This window comes from Peromyscus maniculatus, chromosome 23 (genome assembly GCF_049852395.1).
Source record: "Peromyscus maniculatus bairdii isolate BWxNUB_F1_BW_parent chromosome 23, HU_Pman_BW_mat_3.1, whole genome shotgun sequence".
NCBI classification, from domain to species: domain Eukaryota; kingdom Metazoa; phylum Chordata; class Mammalia; order Rodentia; family Cricetidae; genus Peromyscus; species Peromyscus maniculatus.
Window position 1 is genome coordinate 62524798 of NC_134874.1, and position 26104 is coordinate 62550901.

General features: G+C 41.4%; 1 protein-coding gene across 1 annotated transcript in view; it reads right to left on the reverse strand.

The window, feature by feature from the left end:
* Positions 1-21535, reverse strand: part of LOC102925359 (vomeronasal type-2 receptor 116-like) — a 119500-nt gene extending 97965 nt beyond the window's left edge. Inside the window, exons 1-3 of the mRNA XM_076560909.1 lie at positions 20787-21535; positions 7269-7391; positions 3207-3388 (exon numbers count right to left, since the gene is read on the reverse strand). The gene's annotated coding sequence lies outside the window, so the exon portion shown is untranslated. The remainder of the gene's footprint in view (positions 1-3206; positions 3389-7268; positions 7392-20786) is intronic.
* Between the last annotated feature and the right edge of the window lie 4569 nt (positions 21536-26104).

The window sequence follows — 26104 nt, forward strand, 5'->3', positions numbered from 1 at the left end:
ATGAATGTAATTTATGAATAAAATGCAATTTCAAACTTCACTCTGAGACTCTTCTTTAGGCAGGTGAGGTTTCACACTCCTATAAACCCTGAACTCACAGGCTGGAATGTATCTCATTAAGTTCCAGGAAACTTGAGATGCACAAGGATTTCCCATCCATGGGACTCAGAGTTAATTTCAGGCCCAAACTACTCTAAAAATTCTATACCTGTCTGGTGCATTGGTTAGGGTTTTATGGGGTAACTGAATTTCTATACATATATACAAAAGGCTATGTTTTAGAATGACTTAGAGGCTGTGGTCCAGCTAATTGAACATTGGCTGGCTATAATGGCAAAGTCCTCGAATCCAGTACTTGCTCAGTCCAGTATGATTGATGTCTCAGCCCATCAGCAGTATAGTCTGGAATCACAAAACAGTTGGCTCCAATGCCAGTGAAGGCATGGACATGCTAGCAAGGTGAGAGCAAGCAGCTAAAGAGAAAACTCCCTTCTTCCATTTCTTTATATGGGCTTCCAGCACAAGGCCTGGCTGAGATTACAAGTGGGGTTTTGGGGCTCAAAACATCTGAGTTATAGGTGTTTCTTTCCCCATCAATATCCAGATTAACAGAATGTCTTTCTAATGCAAAGATCAGGATTACATGTGGATTTTCTCTCTTCAAATTAAGCAAAAATACCTCACAGGCATGCCCCTCCATTTTGGGGTTTAATGAATTTCAGATGTAATAAATTTGACAAACAAAAATAGCTGTCACAACTGCACACTTGTCAACTTGACACACAATTATATCTTTTGATGTCATGACTAATTTCCAAATGTAAAACAATATCCAGGTCTTAATATTGCCTAAACATTATATAATTATTCAGAGTACAACACAAACACATTATGTATTAGACCAGCTCAAAATTATGCCTAACATGATTTAATTATCCCTTGTAGTTGGAGTTTTCCTGTGTCTACCCAGCTCCTTCAGCAGCTCAGATCCAAGTAAACACACAGAGACTTATATTACTTATAAACTGTATGGCCGCGGCAGGCTTCTTGCTATCTAGTTCTTATATCTTAAATTAACTCATTTCTATTAATCTGTAAGTTGCCATTTAGCTTGTGGCTTACTGGTATCTTGTTCTTACTTCTCATGGTGGCGGTGGCTTCTCCTGACTCAGCCTTCCACTCCCAGCATTCTCCTCTCTGCTTATCCTGCCTATACTATACTTCCTGCCTGGCTACTGTCCAATCAGCATTTATTTATTAATCACTCAGAGCAACACATTCACAGCATACAGAAAGACATCCCCAGCAATCGCTGTACAACTGCAAACACATTATAAAGTTAGAATAAGTGGCATTGTCTCTGGAGGGACATTCTTTTAGTATCTCAAATTTAAATATGATAACCATCAATATTCTCCCACTTTTGGAATAAATTTGGTTTTATTTATTTATTTATTTATTTTTTTACATCCTAACCAAAATTTCTCCTCCATCCTCTCCTCTCAGTCCTTCCCCCAACCTCCACTCTTCCTGCTCCCCATCCATTCCTCCTTCTCTTTTTTCTCTTCAAAAATGTGCAGACCTCCAGGGCATATCTGCCTGCCAAGTTATATCAAGTTGTCGTGAGACTAAGCAGGACTTCTTAAATTAAGGCAGGACATAGCAATTCAGTAGGAGGAATGGGTCCCAAAACCAGGCATTAGAGACAAGCCTGCTCCCGCTGTTAGGAGTCTCACAAGATGACCAAGTTATACAACTGTAAAATATATGCCGAGGACATACTTCAGTCCCATGCATACTCCCAAGTTTGTGGTTCAGTCTCTGAGTCACTATGAGCCTAGGTCAGTAAGTTCTGTGGGATGCTTGTAGGGCTCCTGACCCCACTAGTTCCTACAAATATTTAATTGTTTATTCACTATTTTATGTGCATTGGTGTTTTGCCTTCATGTATGCCTGTGTGAGGGTGTCGAAACCTCTGGTCCTGGAGTTACAAAAGTTGTGAGCTGCATAAGATTTTTTTTCATTATTTTAAAAATAAGTATTTCATATGATGAATGTATAGACATTTTCTGATTGGTATTTAATATAATAACATCTATCTATTTTGTGATGAGGAAATAAATACATACATATGGTAGAGAGAGAATGAACATAGAATACACACCATGCCATTCTGTCATTCTGTTCATATGGAGGTCAATGAAGAAATTAGGAGGAGTCAGCTCTTTCCTTCCACCCAACTAGCCATCTCATTGGCCATTCCCTGGTACTTTTCATGATCAACTCGTGGCTTTCTGCCTTAGAGTGTTTTCTTGTGGTTCTGAAAGTTAGAGAATATTTTAATATTAAAGGGCATTGTGAAAAATTTGTGCAGAATTTTGTTTCAAATGAATGATACTGTTAATAAACATAACAGGCACTCAGAGTTGAAGGCAGGAAAGAGCTGACACATCAAGCTGGCCACTGGGAAAGTTCTGCTGCCTCCTTGGCTGGTGTCTGGAAGTTGGGATTTCAGTTTATCTTTATATTTATATACACATGTATATGCAGTTAGATATGGTTTTACATATTAGGTATATCATATAGATACTTATAAAAATATGCACATAACTATACTCATAGTTCTGCATACAACATGCATACCATACACATGCATACCAATGCCACAAAGGTTGTTTGTTTCTTTTTAATTTCTTGTTATGCCAATTTATTATACATCTAAATAGAATTCAAAGTATAATTCTGTGTGTGTGTGTGTATGTGTGTCTGTGTCTGTGTCTGTGTGTGTGCATGCAAAGGTGTAGACACATACATGTTTTTAAATGTATGAATGTGGGCACATATTTGTGTATGTTGTATAGAAACAAGCATGTGTGTATTGTGGCACAACACTGATGGTGCCCTCATCCTTTATGATGGGGTAATAGCACTATTACAGTGAGGTGGGGCATGCTTGATCATGCTTCACTCTGTGCATGGAACTTCCATGCTTCTAGAGCACTGATGTTGTCTAAGATGTTACTAACAATGTGTAGATGTTTCAGCATCTTTCTTAGATGGAGATCTACAATCTATGTCACATGTTAAGTTCCTCAGATACCATTTGACACCAAGCACAGGTAAGTTTTCAGTTTCTCCTTCCTCCTCCACTGCCCTTTCAGATTATAGTAAATCACCCCCCATCAAGTAAGTCTAACAATGCTTACTAGCTATCCAGAACTTGGTGAAGAGCAGGAAATTGTGGGTTCCCAGGTTCCAATGATGCTGACAAGAAGATTTCCAGTGGGCTGTTCCTACTGCAACTTTTGCAACAGGCATCCAGGTTGAGACAGCAAAGGGGCATCTCTGCTGGGCAACTGTATAACTTCTCTTCTTCCAGATTCTGCTGCTGCAGACAGGAAAAGGATTTCAAGCTCTGTGATTAGATAGCTGGTTTAATTGAGGCCACCCTCCCTAAATCCTGTTAGGTTTTGAGGGTAGCACAATGCTTACACTTCATCTAGAAATCACAGGAACAATTTCCCCAAAGTTTTTCTTTTATAACTGAGATTTGATTGGTTGAGGACCAGTAGAAAAAGATTTAACTCAGTTTTGTTTTCTTTCTTTTTGCATGCCACAATTCTTAACTGTAGGTTTTCATCTGCAATAAGACAGACGAATGGAACACTGTGATATCTTGACTAACTCCTCAGAGAGCTAAGATGCCTCCTTCCCACTACCCTTCAAATGTTGCGTTAGGGCAAGAAAAAAGCATCCATGGTAAAGAAGTGTAGCAGGGTCCTTTGCTGTTGTTCCCTTTGTGGGAGGGGCCAAGTAGACAGAGTCAAACCTCACAGACTCAGGGAGAATGTGGAACCAACAAGGTCAGTTTATTCAGTTAGAGGCAAGCCTTATATACCCTCCACCCCTCCATGGGGGGAGGTCTGATGAATATGCATCAGCTGGTGTGACATGCTGTCTCTCATTGATCCAGGTCATTTCCAGATCATGTTTCAACTGCTGTTGCCATGACCATTAGGCAGACCCAGGCTGGCTCTCAGAAAGTATCTTTCACTTCCATGGGGCAGGTGGCCCTCAAGCCTGTTAGGGATGAGTCATCCCACAAAGAAGAATAAAAACAAACCCAATAATGAGGACCCTGAGTTAGAAGGATTGCTGGAAATCTGAGACCAGCCTTGAGGGATAAACTTTCAGGGAGGGACAGAGGCATGAAGTCAAAGGACAGTAGGAGATTGGGAAGGGGAATGCCCAGAGTGGGATATGTCCATTGTTTTCTACTACTAATTTCCACTTGTGTTTGTTAGAAAAGATGACAACAGCTGAGGCAGAGTCAGCACCTGTCCCAGGACTCCACTTTCCAAATGGGACAGGATCAACTGCTGTTACACTGCTATCCAGTGAGTGACAGCCTCAGAAGTCATCAACTACCATGATGAGAGGAGGTAGGGACAGCCTCATGGCTTTCTGCTTTCTGGTCAATTCCACTTCAAGGTGTGTTTAATGATGGTGAAGGGACAGGCTGGAGGGCAAATTTCAAACAGCTCTGTTCCCCAAACCCAGGTACTACGGATGGCACAATAAAAGCTTCATAATGAGAGACTCTTGATAATAAACTGAGTCTCAGAAATGATAGAACAGTATTTGAACCATATACATATGGACTGAGTCTGTCCCTTCTCCAATGACCTTCCTCTTCTCAGCAGTGAGCTTCTGTAGTAGGACATGACAATTGGGTGGGATGTTGCCCCTGAGTAATGATGATAACTGTAGCCTTCGGGCACCTTCCCTAATTACCAGTACAAAGACATCTGCATAGCTTGACCACCTTTGTGCTTCACTGAACAGAGTGTGGCCTGGCCTCTGTGACACTACACAAGGAATCATTGTCATGGTTACATGTGTGCCCGTAACAGGTTGGCAGCTCACTCTATTAAAGTGGGCTGTGATTCACAACAATAATAACATGTACAGGAATCAATCTGGTAAGTCAGTGCAAACATTCTTTGTGGGAAGACATTATCTCACATCAGTGAGTGGACATTTGAAAGGGATCTTGAAAGGGATTCTTGAAAGGGATCACAAAGGATTGGTTCATTGTTCCAGGGGTTTTCAAGGTAGAAGACAAATGACATTTTGAGAAGTGTTTCCATAGCAAGGACAAGAGGAACACCCTCATAGTGCATGCCATGAATGACATATAGGACAGGACACCATACCCACACTGCATAAGAGGCATCATGAAGATCTGTACATCCCTCATGTGCCTATCAAGGCAGCCTCTAGATCAAAGGAGGACCAGCCTCTGCTGTTAAATTAACTGCCTGTGATATGCCTTCATGGGAGCAGACCACAGAAGGAAGGAAAGGCAGCAGAGTCCTTGTTGGGACTCGATTTTGTTATCTTTACTGAGAAGCAACAATTTGCACATGGTGGCCACAGTCACCAATGCAGCAGCAAGGACTCCCCAAGCACCACTGTCTCCTCCCTAGTTCACCTTTCTATTTGTGTTATATGTAGTTTATTTCATCTGGAGTCTGCGCTGTGTGTTGGTGTCTGTGCCCATTTCCCTTGAAAGAGCCAATGTTCCTCAGAATATACTTGAGATGTAAGAGAAACACAATAAATACAGTCTTCTATCAATATCCACATATTATTTTTATTCAGAACGGCTGAGCATAATCCAAGGCAGATTACAAATACAAAATAGCTTCAGTCAAACCTCCACTCAAAAGTATCCCCCGCTTCAACCATAACGAGAAACAGGTACCAACAGTCCCCGAATATCAATGTAACCAAGCTTAACTCTAACACAAAAGCTGACTAGATACAGACACACCCTGAAAGTACCCCAGGCCAACAAGGCCCCTGAAAAAGCCCATGCTAAGCACCTAAAGTGAAAGTAGACCAGGATTAAACCCAGGTGTGTGTGTGTGTGTGTGTGTGTGTGTGTGTGTGTATGAAGATATATGTATATACATACATATAGTTATATTTCCTAAATGTAAACCAATCATTCTGTATGGCTAGCATATATGTTTTCAGGAATGACCATTTGATATTGAGTATCCAACTGGTGTGCTCTTCCCTGGGCAGGACTATTCCCTTAAGTCTCAGAAAGTTCTATGAGAAAAGAGAAGAGGTTCATAATATCTAGCAATTAAATCATGGCTGGGAAAGCTGAAACTTACAGGATTAACAAGGCCCTTCCACTTCCAATGTTAAATGGGTGATAACTAAGGAGAACTGAAGAAAGGAGACCCTCTGTCCCATTCAGCTGCAAACAAGTCATGCAGACACATTCAGAGTTCTAGTCCTCATGAGTCACCCATTCTAATGAGAGCCTTTGTGATGCCACACATTAGAGTTATTCATATTCCTATAAGTTATCCCATACCTATACACCTGTATTAACCTCAATAAACTCATTCATTTGAGGGAATAGGAATCACAGTCTTCCCTGGGAGGCAGACACATAAAGAAAGGGGAAATGATAAGTAATACAAAAGGCCAACTTCTAGCTTCCTTTTTATTTTCTGTACTGAGACAGAGGCTCAGTAGGATTTATCTTCCACCAGCAGGCTGCCTCTTCCAGCTGTCTGGTTTGGGACAGATAGCTATGTTCACAGTCAGTCCTGAACACGGTCACCTGAAGCTGCAGGTGATCACAACTCTTGTGAGTGAGGAATGGCTATGTTATGTCCAAAGGACAGCATGTCACAGCAGTTCCCTCATGCTCAGTCAGGACATTCAGAACCAACTTCCAGGATGTTTCCTATCCTAGGGGAAGTGGTTGATCTACAGGTCCCATTTAGGAATGAGCATTCATGGTCATTTCAACATTTTGAAGTTATGAGGCTGTGCATTTGCTGCTGCAAACCACAGAAAGAGAACCTTTGGCCAAGACTGAGAGCTGAAGAGATCTATGTGCAAAACAAAAATATTTACAAAGCAGTTGCTACTACACTAAGTAACAATAGTAGCATCATCTAAAGGGCTATGACCTGTCAAGCCAGTGTCTTTTGACCAGGTACACAGTAGCAGGTACTAATTCCTTCCTATAGTGCAAGCCTCACCAGATCAGAAGGAAGTTAATTACGCAATAATGCTCATGCCACCATTACACGAGTAACTTTCTCATATTCTGTATGCTACCACTTAAATTATATTTTCTTATGCTGAAATAAAATGTCTTAATTTCATGAGATCCTATTTGTTGATTTTTGGTCTCATTTACTATTGGACAAGAGTCCTATTCAGAAAATCCTTACCTGTGCTTAGCAGTAGGAGTATTTTCTCTACTGTGTCCTTTGGCATTTTCAGGGTATCTGGTCTATGGCACATTTGGTGCAGAGCTAGTGTATGGTAGAAGATAGAGAGCAGAGTTTCATTTTCTGCATGATGAAAACAATTTTTCACAATCAGCATATCTGAGACAGTATCTCACATGCCAACAAATATATGAACTACAAATATGGGTGCAAAGTTAAAGTAGGTATTCACAAGTACATTCTTCTTACCAAATGGACCAATTTGAGGTCACCAGCCATGAAGTAATATGAGGTCCAGCTCTGACCACTCAGAATAATGCATGGCAAATATTTCAATAGAATAAATTGTCAGCAGGACTTACAGCCTGGCTCAAATACTATAGACTCTGTGGTCATTTTCTTGGGCCCCAGACCCATTTGTCACATTAGTAAAATAATATTCAGATTGCCCCATAATTCCAGCTTTAAGTGTCTTTAAAATGATTACATTTTTCACCCAATGTAATTTTTTAAATGCTGCAAAGGAGGTGGAACAAGAACATATACGCCATGTTCATTGTAAACTAAAACATTACAGGTACTGTGGACGCTATAACGATGGTTATGAATGAAAATTTAACATAGACATGCCCGCTGTACCACTCCTGGGTGTGCATAGTGATCGAAATTAATGACAGTGAATCACTACATATGTAAGGTGAGTTTGTGTGTAATTTTTTACCACTGTACTACCTGCAATAGATGATTCAGGGAATGAGCTCAGATGACCACCATTATATGAATGATGAAAAACAACACAATATGTATAAATAATGCAAGATAATTCAAAATAAAAATTGTAGAAAAAATTTGTATAATTCTCAAGAAAATTGTTCCAACTATATATCAAGTTGAGAAACAGACAACTCTCCAAAAACAATTAACACATATCTTCTCTCATAAATGGAATCTAGAAAAATAGGAAAAAGGGGTTAAATTTTTTTGAGGAAGTGTGAGGGGAAATATTTTAAATAAAGGGAGTATAACTGGGAAACAAGGTGGTGTACAGAAACAAATGACTTATTTTTTATAATTAAAATATACAGAATAATAAGATTAATTTTAGAAGTAAAAAAACAGAAAAAGAATTACTTATTTGCACAAGGGCTCATATATTTTTATACAACTAATCATAATAACTACATTTTTACTATCTTCCAAACTTCTCTTAAGGTTTTTGAATGATGGGGTTAGAGTTGGCCTAACAGAAAAGTGCACCCTGTACTCTTTCATAGGAATTGAGTTCAGTTTCCATCACCCATCACCGTGACCCAAAATCAAACACCAATATCTCTAGTTCCAGGTAATCTGGAGCCTCTTCTCATCTCTGTGGGAACTGCACTCATGTGTACATACCTACATGTCTAAATACATATGTGCAATTTTCAAATCATTGTTTCATAATTTCTCAGTTTATTTTATGGACCCAGGGAGGCAGAGAGGCTTGCACCCATGCAGTACATGATGTTAGTTCATCTCATACTCTCAGTTGTAAGAAAAAAGGATTGTGACCAAACAGAATGTAAGTACCATAAAGTCATTCTGGAACCCAGAACCATAAAAAGATAGAGCCAGAGAAATATAAAATAGTTGGATCATGCAAGACACCTGAGTTGTACAGAGTTGATACAAATAAATCTGCATAAAATTTAAACTTTATAAGGATTTCTTAGCATTTCATTAGTTTCAGTCACTAAAAGGCACAGTGTTCCATCACCATATTGTCATTCATCATGTGTATTTAATTAAGAGAGGTTTACAAAAGTCTTGAATTCCACCATAACAAAAGGCAGAAATTTTGACACAAATAATCTGTAAAACATAAACTATTATTTGGCTCAGCTGATATAATACATAATGGATGAGCTCCAGAGGTCTGGCAGCTTTCTGGCATTTTTAGCAAGGAAGGAGCTCTGAGATTAGTAGCTCTCAGGACCTCAGTGCCTGAAAAGCAGCTATTAATTTTTTTTATTTTATTTTTTATTTTTTTATTTTTTTTGGTTTTTCGAGACTGGGTTTCTCTGTGTAGCTTTGCACCTTTCCTGGAACTCACTTGGTAGCCCAGGCTGGCCTCGAACTCACAGAGATCCGCCTGCCTCTGCCTCCCGAGTGCTGGGATTAAAGGCGTCTGCCACTAAAAGATGTCTAAATAACAAACTTGGTGAGGGGATAAATAGAATGATAAACTGAACCCAAAACCAGACACAAAAGACATTTTGGACAGAAACAGAGAACTGAAAACAATCAAGATAGAAGACTCAAACTAACAATGTAACTGCATTAAACATAAAGTTCTAGATGGGAGAAATCACCAGAGAAGATAAACAACACAGGATTTCACTCTATGATGTATAGAAAACAAATGTATGGGCAGAGTGTCAGAGTAATGAGGCAGGAAAAGGCAGAATTCTTAAAAACACTCTAGTACCCATGCTGCTACCAAAGTAAACTGCTGAACAGTAAGTTTTACCAGGGAAAGTATCTACTCTGAATAACACAAATATTATACATGTGTGTGTTGAAAGGGGATTAATTTCTCAGGCAGACAGAACACTCCCCTTGAAAAGTATATAACTACGAATCCTACAACCTAGATGAGAAAGTGGATGGAAACTGACAAATCCACAATTGAAGTTGGAGATGGGAGTCGACAGAACAAAAGGAGGGAAAGTCCAACAGCTTCCCTTGCAAATATTCATTGTGTAATGGGATGTTGGTCAGGTTCAAGGACCGTGGCTTCAGTACACCATCAATACTAGACCTGCATGACACACAGCAGCTCCCAATGCCACTATGATGGTGTAGAGATGATGGAGAGGTGGGAAAGTTGGGGGCTGGGGGACCAAAGTGCTTTACTGTTTTCTTCTTCTTTTTTTATTATTGTTTATTTTTTATCTTATTTTTATTCCTTTTTTGCTTTCCTTTGTGACGGGACTCTACAAGAGGTTGGGGCAAATATGGAGGGTCTGGGAGAGGAGTGAGATTAGAGTGTACGGTATGAAATTCCCAAAGAATCAATAAAAAATACAATGCATGCATAAAAAAATTGACTTTCACTTTCTACCATTTGTTGATATGAACTAAACAATAAGAAGCTGTCAAATGAAGGAGGTTTTAGAGTTTTAAAGAACATGACCATATTGAATAATTCAGTACAATTTTGACATAGGGACAGAAGTTCCTATATAACAAGGCTTTAAGATGTTGTATATGGAATAGAAAATTCCATTTAACTCCTGATATATCCACATGACAAGATTTGGTAATAAGAAAATTTTAAATTATAACCAAATTAAGTTCTTTTACAGTAAAAAGAGAAAAAGAAAGAATGAAAAGCAGAGAAAGTCATTAAGGACAAGGAGAACATGAACACTGCTGTCAATCAATTTCACCTGACAGACATTTACAGAACACGTCCTCAAATGACAGCTTAAGACAGCATTTCCAGAACACACAAGTCACTTTTCAACATACTCCACGTTACAAGCTACTAAACAGGTTTAAATAAACTTAAAAACCTGATATAAAGTGATGTGGGCAATCTGACTACAGGGAAATTAAAATACAAGTTAATAACAGAACAGTATCTTGATAATCCCCAATAAATGAAAATTAAATATTTCATTCTTAAAATAATCAATTAATTAAAATAGAAAGTCATAGCGAAGGTAAAAGTATTGAAGTGGAAATAAAATATAACCAAATTTATGGAATAAGCTAAACCATGATTAGAAAAAACTAAAACATTAAATGACTTTATATGAAAGTGAATACATTTGGATTTTGTTTGTATGTTCTACAATAAGATCTCTCACTCTGTAGCAGTGTATCCAGAGCTATGTGTGTGACCCACACTGTTCTCAAACTCATAGAATACTGATTCCCAAGGGCTTGGGTTATAGATATGAAATACTTAACACCTGACTTAAGTAGATTTGTAATCTATGACATAAATTTTATATAAATACTAAAAAGAAAGTGAATAAGAAGCCCCTAGTCAATTTTTAAAATTCAATCAATTGAAAATAAACATGACAAAGGAAAGAAAAAGACGTATATCTATACAACACTGATAAATCTCTAGGCACACTAGCAAAGAAAAATGAAAGATTATTAAAGTTACATAAGGAATGAGAAAGGGGATATTGCAGATCCCACAGGTACTAACATGAAATAAAGAAATACAGAAAACGTTAAGCCCATAATAATCTGGATGAAAGCCTATAATTTTTTTCAGAACTGCATCCTGCCATCCTGGATCTTCACTGAGGCCATCTCAGCCTCATGAGGACTGGGCTGTGAGGAGTCTCCAGGCTCTGAGAAGACAGCCTCACTAGACCTGTTCTAAGAGGAGACTGCTGTCAAGAAGGCAGGTTTGTCTTCACCTCAGCCTCCCCAGAACCAGGTCTGTGAGGAAGTCCAGACTCCGAGGAGACCCTGAGCCTGGCCACCCTGGCCTGGAACTGCCCTCACCAGATAAACTCCAGAGACCTCCTCCACAAAGGCTCAGCAGCTCCTCAGGATTTCCTTAACGTCCTCAAGTCTGAGCATGCTCAATGTCCCAGGCAGGAAAACCAAGGTGGAATGGGGGAGGATTAGAGTCTCTGCCCGGATGCTCATTGGGCCAGAGTGCTTCAGGGGCGGGCTTAAGCCTCACATGCCATTTATGATTGGATGTGTTGCATGTGGCTCTATTTGGAGGCTGGCATTTTCTGGTGGGATGTGGCTTTGGTGAGAAATGTCTACAGTGTCTCAAAGGAACAGATATTGTGGAGCCTCTCAACACTGGGGTCTGCATATCTCAGAATTCCAGATCAGCACAGGACAAGTGGATACTCAGGCCTAGGTAGTCTGCTCATAAATGACAGAGGGAGGCCTTGTGGCCAGAGCTGCACACCTACCATCCCATAGTTCTTGTACTGTCTCACCTTGCCTCATCTTAACCTGACCTAGCCTCACATCCTCTTACCTTAGCAGAAAACCCATTTGGCCCTCTGGAAGGCCACCAGATTGTGCTGCTTTATTGCAAAAAGGAGAAAATTAAAATGACAACCAAATAGTCTCTTTCTCAAAATCACACAGCTGCTGGTATGGGACAGGGACCCTAGTCAAGTCAATTCCACAGACAGCTAGATTAGAGTTGACTTCTATTCCGCAGAACTGGCTGTGTTGAGTCCCAGTGAGGAAGTGGTACCTAACAATGTTGATTTTGTATCAGGTCATCAGCTTGGCATTCTTGTGACTCAGCATGGACAAGGAGCTTGCATCAGCGGGACTGCACCCTTATCATTCACTTGCCCACGTGGTTTGGTAAACATTTGGCATGTAAAATGGCTTAGTGGCTCATGGCTGAGAAATGTCAAAAGCATATGTTTGAGTCATTTTATCATATCTAAGATAAGAACTGTCATGCAGAAGAGAAAGGAGGAAAACAGTTTGTGTCCAGGAAAACAGATTTTATTTTAGTCTTACTGTGAGGCTTCTCAAGATGTGCCTCCTCTGTCTTCCATCAGGGTAACTTTTGGTTCTGAAGGTTGGAATAATGATAATCTGCACCCGTTACCAGCACTGGTTACTGTGAGGAAAAGTCATGGCCATGACAAACCCCAGTATCAGTATCAGAGCTTTATTAGGAGGAAGAGGGTTGGGGGGGGACAAGAGAACCAGGCCTGGGGAAGGAGAGAGAGAGAAAGATGGTGGGTGGAGGGTGAAGAGAGAGAACAAAACAGATAGAGAGGAGGTGAGGTCTGTGTCTGGTTCTTTAAGGGTGCAGATGAGCTTACAGAGCTACACCATGCATGCTAGATTTCGTGAGGCATACATAATCACCAGCGCATAGTGATGACTTAAGACACAAGACCCCAGACCCCTTGTGTAGCTCCTGAACTGTGCATGTGCGGTCATGCAGCTGAAGCCCAGCAAAATCCCCAACAAAGGTGTTGTTGAATCAGTTGCCAAGATAGAAGAATGATTTGGGGCTGGGATAATATTGAAAGGAGGTAGCAAGTTCTACCTTCATCAAAGTATCTATCTAGAGCTTTGTTCATGCAAACTTCCACTCAATAACAGTAGGACCCTATGAAAGACACAAGTGCAAGGTTTGAGACAGGAAACTGGAAAACAGACCTATGTTTCATTTTAAACTCTGCAGTTGCTTCTAGAGAGGGCAACCTGGCAGTAGCTATATAAACTCCAATTACATATACCTTATAAATGTAAGTACATAGATCTGACCATCCAGTTTGAGAAATACATTTTATTTGGTATGGTGGTGCATATTTCCAAAGCTACCAACTTGGGATGCTGAGGCAGGAGGTTCATGAATTTGAGACTGGTCTTAGTGTGAGTGCCCTTCAGCTTTAAAAAATATAAAATTATTAAATTCAACAGAAATGGTATTTTTTTTCAATTTGTTAATAAAATGAGAATGCATTCATTAAAGAGATAAGTGTTTTCTTATTTCTATTTATAATTTAATGTAATAATTGAATAAAGTTCTATTATCAATTGAATGCTGTAATGGTGCAGAATGGGTCTCTTCCAATGTTTACTTGGCCTCCTGAGGGAACCTTTGATGCTGGCCAAGGAAGAGCTCCCTGTGGTTCCCACAAACCCTGCCCTAGGGGGAGGACCCGCTGTGAAGGTACACAGAGGCAGAGAGGAGAAACTCCTGATCCTGGTTAGATTGCCTTTCCCATAAGAGCTACTGTTCTCCTTGATCAAGGTGGGAATCAACCCTTTCACCACTGGCCCTTCTGGCACTTATGTCTATGTAAATGTTTCTTGTTTCTGTCTACTAGCTTCCCTTATTGCTATCAGGCCCACAGCACTGGAAGGCAAGGGAAGCTCATCAGCAGGGCCACATGCTGAGTGCTTATCACTTGGAAGTTCTGAGACTGGGCCCTCCCCAAGAAAGCAGGGAGGTGAATTCCCAGAGCAGGCAGACCCTGCAAGAGAGGCCCTGGGTGGGCGGGCAGATGCCTTCCTCACAGGAGCTTGGAACAGACTCAGGGCCAGGATGGGCAGGGCTGGTATTAGCCTGCAGGAGAGGCTCCTGTGGCTCTCACAGAGGGGGGAAATGCATTCTCTCTACAGGCAGGCAGTGGTGGGGGGGGGGGGGGGATAGGGGCGGTTGGGAGTTTACTGCCTGCACACTCTGAATCTAAATCCCCATCCCTTCCTTCCTAAGCCAAGTTCATCATTAGCTTCCCATGTTAAACCTTCTCTGTCCTGGTAATGCTTAGAAAAAATGTTAAAGATACATTATGTTTTTAAAAATTTTGATTTTGTGTCAGGGACAAGGACAGAATCTCTAGTTAGTGGAAAAGTACAGACCCCCATAAGACAGGGAACTAGATCAGCTTACAGTCAGGTTGCCTAGCAACAGGACATTGAGTCAGAGCCCTTGACCCTTTCACCCTGTAAACATCCTATACAAACATCCTGTTAGCTTGCCCCACCTTATGCAGATGACAGCTTCTTGCTCCCCCCACCCTGCGGAACTATATAAACCTTTGTGGAAGAGAAATAAAGTAGCACCTTGATCAGAATCTAGACTTGGTGTCTTTTCCTTTGGATCTCCTGTCCCTACATTCCCTCCTTAGGGTGGTTGAGAACCCGTTGAAGTACTGCAGGCGGGGCAATTTTGTTTCCACACATACACACAAAATACATGGATTTTGGTCATTTCAGTTAAATGGGTTACAAATACTTGCCATCATTGAGGAGGATCAGTTACAAATTATTATTGGTTAAGATAAGAAAAAAACATATCAAATTCCAAGTAGAAGATAACTAGTGAATTAAGCAGAAAAAAGATATTTTACGATGTAATATTTTTATAAAAATTTAAAGGCTTAAGTATGTCATTAGAGATTGAATACATACTGTACTGGGTCTGAGGAAGTAGTTTAAGATATAAAAATATGAAACTTTAAATTTTAAATAAGTTATGAGATTTAAATATAAATAAAGTTTATATGGGGTCTAAAATATAAAGGTTTTAGGTATGGGAATATAAAAAGAATGTTTTGGGAAGAAGGAAAATATATGAAATGCAAGTTATTAGAATATGTAAAAGAAATTTATCAAATTCTGAGCATTAAAAGACTTAAGTAATGATAAAAAATGATTTGAGATGTATGAAAAATAAAACATGTTTTGGATCTCTTGCTTTTGCTATTCTGCTGTTACACTGAGACTCCAAAGGTTTATAGTTTTAAAAATGTCTGTGTACTCTATAGGTATGGATAAAAACGGGGCCACTTGTATGTTTGATTTTGAATGTCTGAGTTTGTATGTCCTCCTTGTTAAGGAATACATGCTAATGCTAGTCACCCAGCTATCCAGGTACTAGTTTAAAGCATAAACTGTTAACTCTTATGTAACAATAAGCTATTAAAAAAGAAAACAACCTGAGAGGTCCATTTGACTAATGCATCTACAGGATAACAAATTGACCTGGTTATTGTTACCAAACTTGGAGATGTTTACAAGATTAGGCTTAGACTTGTTTAGCTCAGATATATTTAATAGACAATGGTCCTCAAACCTGTCAAAGATCTAATGAATATATTATTTAAATTATTTGATAAAAAGCTTACTAGCTCACTAGAACAAACAGAGACTCCCAGTTCCTAGCTTTAACTCCCAAGGTTTCCAAGAAGTCATGGAACAATGACAAGATAAGATGACACCCAGACTCAACACCTACTGCCAGGGATCTGGCCTAGAATGGTCATATGAGACACTGACAAGATAAGCTCAGTCTTTCCCAAAGTTGGCCCTTCACAAGAACTTTCACAGTATGGGCCCAGCAGCCAAGATTGATGCTGTCCTGACACCTGTCCTGCCAAGGTTATGAAGACAACAGGAGCTTGGGATGATGGCAGTCTGGGCAATGGATAGTCTCTGCCATTCTTTAATAGATTTGGAAGTCTGTACTCAGGTAAAATTTATCCTTCTCAGATCTCTGATGGCATTGACGATTAGGTAGCTACAACTTTGTCAGCTTAGCAACATCAAGCAACCAGTTTCCATGGGGTTGCAGCCACCTTATTAATTTGTTGAACAATGAATAAATAATTAAAGCTACTAGGTCTCCTAAAAAAAAGAAAGAGACAAACAGGTTTGCATTACATGCTTCATATTAAGGGACAAACAGGTTTTAAACATAATTTGAATGGCTGTTCTTATAAAAGATACTACAAAATTTCTTTCCTTTATCATACTATCATTATGCATTAAAACTTAAAAAGTTCAGAATTTAACATTAATAGGATTCTGATAAGATAATAGAGTAATGACTGCTTACTGTTTGGATTATGCGCTCAAAATTTTTGGTTTCTTTTGGTTATCTTCTGAATGTAGACTTACAGATAGATTCCTGTTACCTGCTTTTTCTACAATATGTATTTCAGTACTGATGGATAATACTAATATATTTACTAAGGCTGTGGGCCTAAAAATTCCAAATAAGTTAACTTTCGTCTCTAGTCTACATCTGTTTCAGCGGGCTTCAATTTGGCTGGCAGATAGATCCAGGCATTGGCTACTAACTTCAACCTTCGGCACATGGACTTGCTGAAAGCTGATATGGACCAATCCAGCCAATTTAAATGCTGTTTCTTCAGCTGGTCAATAAACCAGATGCTTCTAAATCCCCTCCTTGCTTTTGGCTAATATTCTTGCTTTCCAGGGCCCTGAAAACAATGTACCAACATCATCAGCAGGAAATAATTACAGAAATGAAAACATCTCCCTTATTCCCTCTGGAATGTTAGGTCAAAAAAAAATTCTTGTCACAGAGAACCTGAGATAAAATAATAACTGGTCCTATTTTCATTTCCAAGTTCCTTCAGGATAAGGAACTCTGTCAGCCATCACAGGGCTTTAGGCCCTTCTGCTTCTGCTAATTACTGTTGGCTCTTACATCATTGAAGTCTTATCTAAACAATAATTCCTGTTTGGATGCCACTAAACTGATGATGCTAGAATCCCTCACCTTGTTTTCAGAGGTCATGTTACAGAATAGGCTAGGGCTCGACCTCCAAGTCTGACAACAAGGGGGACTATGTGCAGCACTGGGAGAGAAATGATATTTTTATATAGATCACTCTGGGCTGGTTAAGGACTCTCTGGCCAAAGTAAGAAAAGACCTCAACAAGTGAAAGAGGGACAGGGAAGCTGGCCAGGGATGGTTCGAATCTTGGTATAACAGTTCCCCCTGGCTAACAACTCTAATCTCCATTCTTTTGGGACCCCTAATGCTACTAGCCCTCATATTAACTTAAATCAAATCAAATTAATTAATTTGGGCCTTTCCTCATAAACAGGCTGATGCAATTCATCAGAAAAAGTTTCGAGACCACCCAAATAATGGTGCAAAGGACTCAAACTCAATATCAGATCCTCAACCAAGATATAAAAATGGCCCGCTTGACTTAGGGTACATATTTGCAAACTAGGTATTGACAACCCATGACTGGGTGTCCTCAAGTTACTAGGAGAGGAGGGAATTGAAGGGAAAAATCAGCAGCCCTCTTGAGAGATGCTCCCTCCCCCTCCTCTAAAGGTATTTGCTGACCAGCAATTTTAGAACTGACCAGAAGTTGAACTCATGGGAAGATAAGGCTGGAACAATAAATCTATATACCCTAGACTTGGCAAAACAGAATATGAGGAGTAATGGACTCAACCAACCAGAAATTGAACTTATGGAAAAATAGGACTGGAACAATAAATCTGAATGTATATATCCTGGGTTCAGCAAAAGCAGGACATAGGGAGTAAAAGATATATGTCTCTGTAGATACCCTGCATCCTGTTAGCCACTAGTAACCTCATAGTTACCTTATAGTTCAGCCAGTAACTTCAAAGAACTACCTCACCCCTAGCCCCTTCATCCAATCCCGAGATATGTAACTCTCTGCACATAAATCTTTCTTATAGGAAACTCCTTGGAGTGAGTGCTGGGGGGCATCCTCCTCCACTCGCTATGTTAAGTGTGGGCCACAGACAAAGCCTGGGCATGTTTTGTTATTGACAAACCCATGTGCTTTCATCAGATATTGGCTCTGGGGTGGTCTTACTCAGGGCACAACACACTGAATCAAATTTTCACATAGGTAGGTGGATTTAAAAGAAAATCTGACATATTAGCCCATGCCTCTGCTCCCAACTCTTAGATCTGGTTCCTGTTGATTGTGTGCTGAGAAGGAGTTGGTATTTAAGGAAAACAATCAACAAATGACTAGACAGTTGTTAAATTAAAATTTTTATTAAAAATTGATATTTTGGTAAATGAATTCCATCCAGGGTTGGTGGCACATGCCTTTACTTTAATCCTAGCACTCAGGAGACAGAGACAGGAGGATCTCTGTGAGTTTGAGTCCAGTGTGGTTTATATAACATGTTCCTTGCCAGCCAGGTCTACATAATAAAACCATGACTCAAAAATAAATGAGTAAATACCTAAAGTATTAAATATAAAATATTAACAATTTTGGAAAACCATCTCTCACCAGAATTTTGGCAGTTTCCTGGTACTTAACTACAATTCTGAGGAAGGTGGTAACATTAATACAAGGAGTTTCTCTAATATTGCACGATGAGACTTGTTTACAAATACTTTATAAAAGAATAAAATATAGCAATAGAAAAATTACACATGGTTAAAAGATCCACTTAGAGGTATAGGATAGAAAAGAGCTCAAACTGTGCCACATTATGGGGTGCCTTATAAGCCTCACCTCCCAGAGGCAAGAAACATGGAGGTGTGCCCTTTCTCCTTTGATACCTGGGACAAAGAGTGCCAGTTGCTCCAGAAGGAGAAAATAAAAGAAATGCAGAAAGGGGAGGTGCCCAAGTTCAAGGCCCTTCCTGTGACACCATTAACTTGCCAGAGAAAAAGGTAAAGAATGTGACTCAAGCTGAGACTTTTTCCCTGGAGACAGACAAGAGAGGTGCCTATAAGGCTGAGATGAGCAAGCAACAGGTAGAGGAAGAACTGAAGCAGCAGAAGGAAGCCGCTTGCTTCAAGGCTCGTCCAAACACCATCATCTTCCAGGAGCCCTTTGTTCCCAAGAAAGAGAAGAAATCAGTTGCTGAGAACCTCTCTGGTTCCCTAGTTCAGGAACCCTTTCAACTGCCCATGGAGAAGAGAGCCAAGGAGCAGCAGGAGACGGAAAAGAGAATGGCTGAAATGAAAGCCTTGAAAATGCAGCAGTTGGAGGAAGTCAGGCAGCAGGAAGAGGCACAGGAAGAGGAGGAGCTAGCCAGGCTAAGGAAAGAGCTGGCACACAAGGCGAATCCAATCTGCCTGGTCTCAGCAGTGGAGGTGAAGTAAAGTGAGCTGCTGGTGACGACTGTGCCCGTGTCTCCTCAGTTCTCCACCCAATTCCAATAGGAGCTCTCTATATCACCCCAGGCATGGAGAGCCATTTCTCACACTCACCCACCCACATGTGGCAGTGGACCTGACAACTGTGAATGCCAGTGTTCTTGAAGATACAATAAAGTTGGAACTAATGAGACACCACTCATACAGGCTTGAATCAGACTTCTCGAATTTACCTCCTTCCAACATCAGTTGGTCGTTTACTATGGGTCTTACCTCTGGCTAGAACTTCAAGTGTTTGTTTTGGCACAGTCTATTTATTTTCCCTTAATCTCTCCCACCCCTCTTTTATATGTATATTTTAAGCATAAAATAAAGGCAGTTAAATCCTGAAAAATAAAAGACAGGCTTTCTCTGTATAGCCCTGACTGTCCTGCAACTCACGATGTAGAGCAGACTGGCCTTAAATTCACATCCTCCTGCCTTAGATTCCCCAGTAGCTAGGGTGACATTGTGTGCTGTTAGTCAGGTGTGCCTGTCTGTATTGAACCAAGTGTTTTATTTGGGGGGCCTGGGGATAGAATCCAGGACCTCAAACATGCCAGGCAAGTTCCCCACCACTGAGCTGCACCTCCGCCTCAAATGATCCATATTCTACCAAAAGATGGCTCCTTGTAATGTGGGGAAAGACCAAAAAACTGAAGCTTGTGTCTTGTCTGTCTTGAGCATGCCCATGGTGCTTGTGGGAACTGTTGCTGTGTCGTCCCCCCCCCCCCTGTCATGGGGAGCTTCTTTCAGCCTTGTCCCTCCTGCTACTTCACAGCACAGGATCCCAGAGCTGATGTCATCCCTAGGCTGATGGACTTTCAGGCTTGTGGTGCTGAGTCACACTTCTGCAAAGTCAGAGGCCTCAAATGTCTGGAAGTGACCAAGAGGTAAATATCACAGCCTTGTCAGCCCTCAGCCTCTCGTGACTATTCATTTTTTGGTATTGTAGCAAAAGTGGCCACATGCAATATTCTGCCTTGATATAAATATTTATAAAAGCAGGCAGTGAAAACTACCACACCCTCCTTCTACTGGCCAATATCATGAACAAACTCCTCTTCATCCTTCAGAGCCCCTCTTTTAGGTTACCATACCTTTTGTAGAGTGCCTGTCAGATCTGGAAGAGACACTCCTACTGTGTTTCATTTTTTTCTTGGGTTGTAGACCAGCTTCTCCTGCTGGCCTGGAGCAAAGGCCTCATTTGTCTTCAGTTGTTGCAGAATGGTCTCATGCACTTGACCTATATGGCATTTGTGTCTCTTTCTGCAAGATGCCAGACAGTCTATTAGGAGCATCAACCCATTCTTTGTTCTTATAGCCTTCAGAAGTAAATGTATTTTATTAAAAATAGTTCTTTTCAGGGTTAGAGCATGGCTCAGGGTTGGAGCACCTGCCGAGGATCCCCCAGTGAGAAACTTGGGGCGTGGCTAAGGGGTAGAGCCCCTGTCCAGAATCCCCCAGTGAGAGGCTGGTGGTCTTGCTCAGGGGTATAGCCCCTCCCTAGGATCCCCTTATGAGGGGCTGGGGTTGTGGCTCATGGGTGGAGCCTCTGCCTAGAATCACACACTCCCACCCTATGCTCTGTCTTGGCTCAGTGATATTTATACATGCCTTTTCTACAATATGCTCTGGATTCCATCATAATTTGCCATAAAGATAAGAAGGTAAATGGAGGCACTTAGGTCCTCACTAAAGACCAGGTGATTGTTTCTATTCTGAGCTGCCTTTGTGGGTTCTGCTGTGGGTCTGGCACTATCTGTGCCAGGGTGATCACCAGGCTAATCTTGGTCATTATTAGTTTTCTTCTCACATTCTCTCTCTCTCTCTCTCTCTCTCTCTCTCTCTCTCTCTCTCTCTCTCTCACACACACACACACACACACACACACACACACACATACACACACACACATGTAAGACCTACAGGTCAGAATCCAGCCTCTGCTGGAATTGTAAGGTGTTCTAGATGTGGGTCTAGAAATGACAGAGCCATAGTAGAGAAAGTTGGCCCAGGCCTGGGTGTGGTGGTACAAGCCTATAATCTGCAGAGACAGAGGCAGGTGGATCTTGTTAGGTCTCAAAGAACCCTGGGACAAGTGTCTGTCTGAGGTGCCTATTTAACTTATCAAAGTAGACACTGGCCAAGAGGTTCTCCCAGAATCTCTCAGCATACCAAGTACCTGTTACAGAGTCCTTCTGGAGGGCACACCCCACCCCTACCCTCCACCTCTCCAGTCCCTGAGCTTCCCTTCCCTTCCCCCAGCTTCTCTTCTCTATATAACTCAGGCATTTTGCCTGCTTGGTTTGTTGGGTTTCATGTGCTGTCTTTGCTCCTTCTTTCTTCCTCTCCCTCTGTCCCCCTCTCTCCTGCTGCTCAGTCTTCTGGTCAGGTCCAGTCTGGATTCTTCCAGATGTCACTGGCTTTCCCTCACATGTACAATAAACCTTGTTGTCGACCATTCCTTGGAGCAGCCACTCCTCATTTTTCATTCAGATCTCTGTGATCTGTGAGCTAGAGGCTAGCCTGGTCTCCATAGGGAGTTCTGTGACAGCCAGGGCTACAAAGTGAGACCCTGTCTTAAGATAAAAAAGAAAAAAGAAAAGAAAAAATGGTTTCTTTGAGACAGGATCTCAAGTAACTCAGGCTGTCCTTGAACTCTGGACCCTCCCACCTCCACCTCCCGAGCCCTATGCTGCTGACCGGCAGGCTTCACTACACCTGGTTTCTTGACTCTCACTGAGTACTTGCGGATGCCATTAGCAACACCCAGGTGTAGACTTGTATCAATTTCCAGACATTACTCTCAAGCAATTATTTCGTAACTCCCCGACTCTTCCTCTTCCCATCAGTGATACAAAACTCCTTTCAGAAAAGAAGGAAACTCGAATTCTGAGAAGAAAAGATCAATGCTCCAATACTTCCCAAGCTGCCTAGCAAGGATGAATCGCAGCGGTGATATTCTGTAGAAACCTAGACCTTCTGAGCACGCTCAGAAGACCTCAGAGAGAGTCCCAGCCTGGTCCAGTCTGGGAGGGATTCAGGGAATCGCTCTAAGGATCCCCGTTCTCTGGCTCGAATACCCGTCGGCCCAGGATCGGGTGCGCCCCTAAGTTCTGCCTTGCTGCACCCGCAACTCATCCCACGCCCCACTCGGAGGAGTCTGCCAGTTTTCTGCAAGCTTCTCGGCCTTGCCCGCTAGGAGGCAGAGAGGACCGCATATTGTCGCACCTGGAGGATGTCTCCGCAGCCAGCATGCCTGGTGAGTACTATGCTCACACTTGGTTGAGATCTTCCAGCAAAGGGCGGTGAAAGGGAGCGTGCCTTCAAGACTGCTCTCAGAGGGGCAGGTTTCCAGCCCCACTGGGAAAGCACTAAATGCTAGCAGGAGGTGGGGCAGGACTATTGCAGCACCCGCCTCTCTCAGCTCTATGGAGCTGGGAAATGGGAAGGCACCAACCACAGGGAGCATCCTTGGTGTGCCCTCAGATGGGCTGTGGCCTCAATACTCCAGGCAAGCCTCCTGACTTAACCTCTTGAGGACTGGACTTATAGACACGATCCGCCGTGGCTGGTTGAACATCTCCCCTTAAGAGAGGATATCACATTGTGTTTATGGAGATGATGTAACATTTTAAAGTCATTGAAGGCGAGTTTCACGATCAAATCTATGATGCTCTTTCCCAGTTCCTGTCCGCACGTGATTTACATTTGTCTCCTGGACGCCTGTGTTATCCTCTCTGTCATTCAATGTCTTTCCATTCAGGCATTTTCAGTGCCTCCTTAAACAGGCCGAGTTCCTCATATTGTGGTGATCCCCAGGCATAAAATTATTTTCATTGCTACTTCATAACTGTAATTTTGCTACTGTTTTGAATTATAAATATTTTTGGAGCTATTTTGGAGGTTCATAAAGGGGTCAAGGCCCAAAGGTTGAGAACTGCTTCTTGAATTCCAGCACAGTACTGTGGCCCTGAGCTTCTTATTCCAGCATAGACAACGGATAGTGTGAGTTCTTTCTGTTGTCATTCCTCCCAGAATCTGCACGCAGTGGGTAACATTAAAATTTTGAAATTGGTCTTGTTAATGCCACTGAAATATGAATGTAAGTTAACTGACTTTTGCCAAATGATAACAATATCAAATAAGTTACTTTAGAAACTACCTTGTGCTATGCACAGTGTTAGAGGTAAGAATAGCTGTGTCAAAGTAATGAGCAAATCTATCACCTAAAATTGGTATCTAAACCCTTTGCTGAATTCAAAGGATATTTTTAGTCCTTTTCTGACTTGTTCCCATGATGTCATTGAACAATTACTCTTTAGACATGATCTCACCATGTAGCCCAGGCTGGCCTCAAATTTGCACAAAAATCCATATTAAAAATTTAAAGGGTTTTATCTAAATTTTATATTCCTTCCAGGGACTAGAAGTGTAGCATACATGAGGCCCTGGGTTCAATCCTCAGCACCCACGTAAACTTGATATCTTCTGCATGCCTGTAATCTCCTACCTCAGTCTCCCGAACCCTGATAAACAGGTGTGAATCATCAGACCCAGGGAACTGTAACTCCTGCTGTTCAGGTGTATTTAACTTGTTCCATACACGATTTACCTGGCTGTTAAATTGTAGCTAGGTCACACATGGATATTTGTTCCACTGTAATTATTTATCCAGCAAGTCCCTAATGACCACCAACCGGGAAAACCCATTCAGTCTCATTTTCTTCTGCTCATGGTGTCTCCCGGATTGCATGCTTTATTCAATTAATCGATTCATTCATTCAGCTCCATTGTGGGCACTGAAATCACAGGTTCTGTAGATTAAGAAATGGACATCAACACCTAGTGAAACTTGTAGCTTTGTTAACCTTTGGATCTCCAGCTTTTAAAGGACCAGCCTTACAAAACCTCCTCACTGACTCTTTCAGCATCTGCTTCATTCACAGCTAAGCCTCTTACTGCACTGGAATGGAAATGACATGGGGACAGTATCCTTACCAACATGCTTTTATCTTCGTTTCATTTGTAATAAGCTTACAAAGACTGGATGGTCAAAAGGCTTCTTCCGACATCTTTAGTTTTTGTTAACTCACCCTTGCACAGATTACCCTCCCCACCCCGCTCTCCCCTACCAGCCTGCTGCCAGCCAAACTTATGCCTTTAACCTGGAGTGTACTCCCCCATTCTTGCATGCCACCTGTGTTTACTATCCCTTCTGATTGTATTTTTTTATTTGGCCGCAAGATGTAGGTTTTCTTATAGCTTTTTCACATGCCCTTCATTCTAGTTAAGTCTTTTCCGAATGTGTCCCTTCCAAATCCATGTTTGAACCTTTCCACTCTGAGCATTTCGCCTATCTACCTTGATTTTTTACCTGTATTTTACTAAACCCACCTGCTCTCACGAGTCCATTCCCAAAGGCCTGTCTCTAATTACCTGGCTTCCACATGTACTCCAAAAACACACAAAAGAAAATATTCAAAGCCAGGATACCTGTGTGAGAGACAGTACACTGTTTGTTTTAATGAGGCAGGGTCTCATGTACACCTGGCTGGCCCTTTTACTCCTCACTGTGTAGCAAGGATGACCTAGAACTTCTGATCCATCAGACTTCGCCTCCCATGTCCTTCAATTACAGGCAGGCAGCACCATGCCCTATTGTGTGAGTGCTGAGGATGGTGCCCAGGACAATGTGCATGCTAGGTAAACAACCGACCCATTGACCTTCATCCCTAGACTAGGGAAGAAACATACAATAGGAAGTAAAAATGTATTTCAACACTAAGTTTATCATGTGTATTTTTTGAGGCTGGTCTTTACTATGATGCCCAGGATGATCTCAAAGCCCCGAGTTCAAGGGTTACACCTGCCTGGGCCTCCAGAGTAAATGGCACTGTGGGTGTGCACCTCCACGTGAAATGTGTTTCTTGAGAAGATTCTTGGCATGGCTTCTCTGCACATCCATTTCTGTGAGCATTCATGGAAAATGCTGCTGTGTATAAAAAAGAGCAGATGAATGGGGCCCCTGCTGGAAAGGTGGTCACAACTTCCCACTGACATATGAACCCAATCTAGAACCTTCATTTACCTGAAACTGCCTCTAGACCTGACAATGTTTGACAAAATACCAGGATCTGAACGTTCAGGATGATGTTCTCATCCTTAAAGTTCACCCCATACATAAATGGACTTAATATGAGTGACTATGACATATAATGTCACCATCCAGACATAGGAATCCTGCAATAATTCAGTGAAAGGAGGAACACTCATAACCAAATACTTCCTTGAAATGCTCAGAGCAGCAAAGTTTTCTTCTGCCTTGGGAACTTCGTAAATAGCTAGAAGAAGACTCAGCTGAAGGGTTGCTATCTATACCAATGTTGAAGACCACTCAACAAATAAAATACTG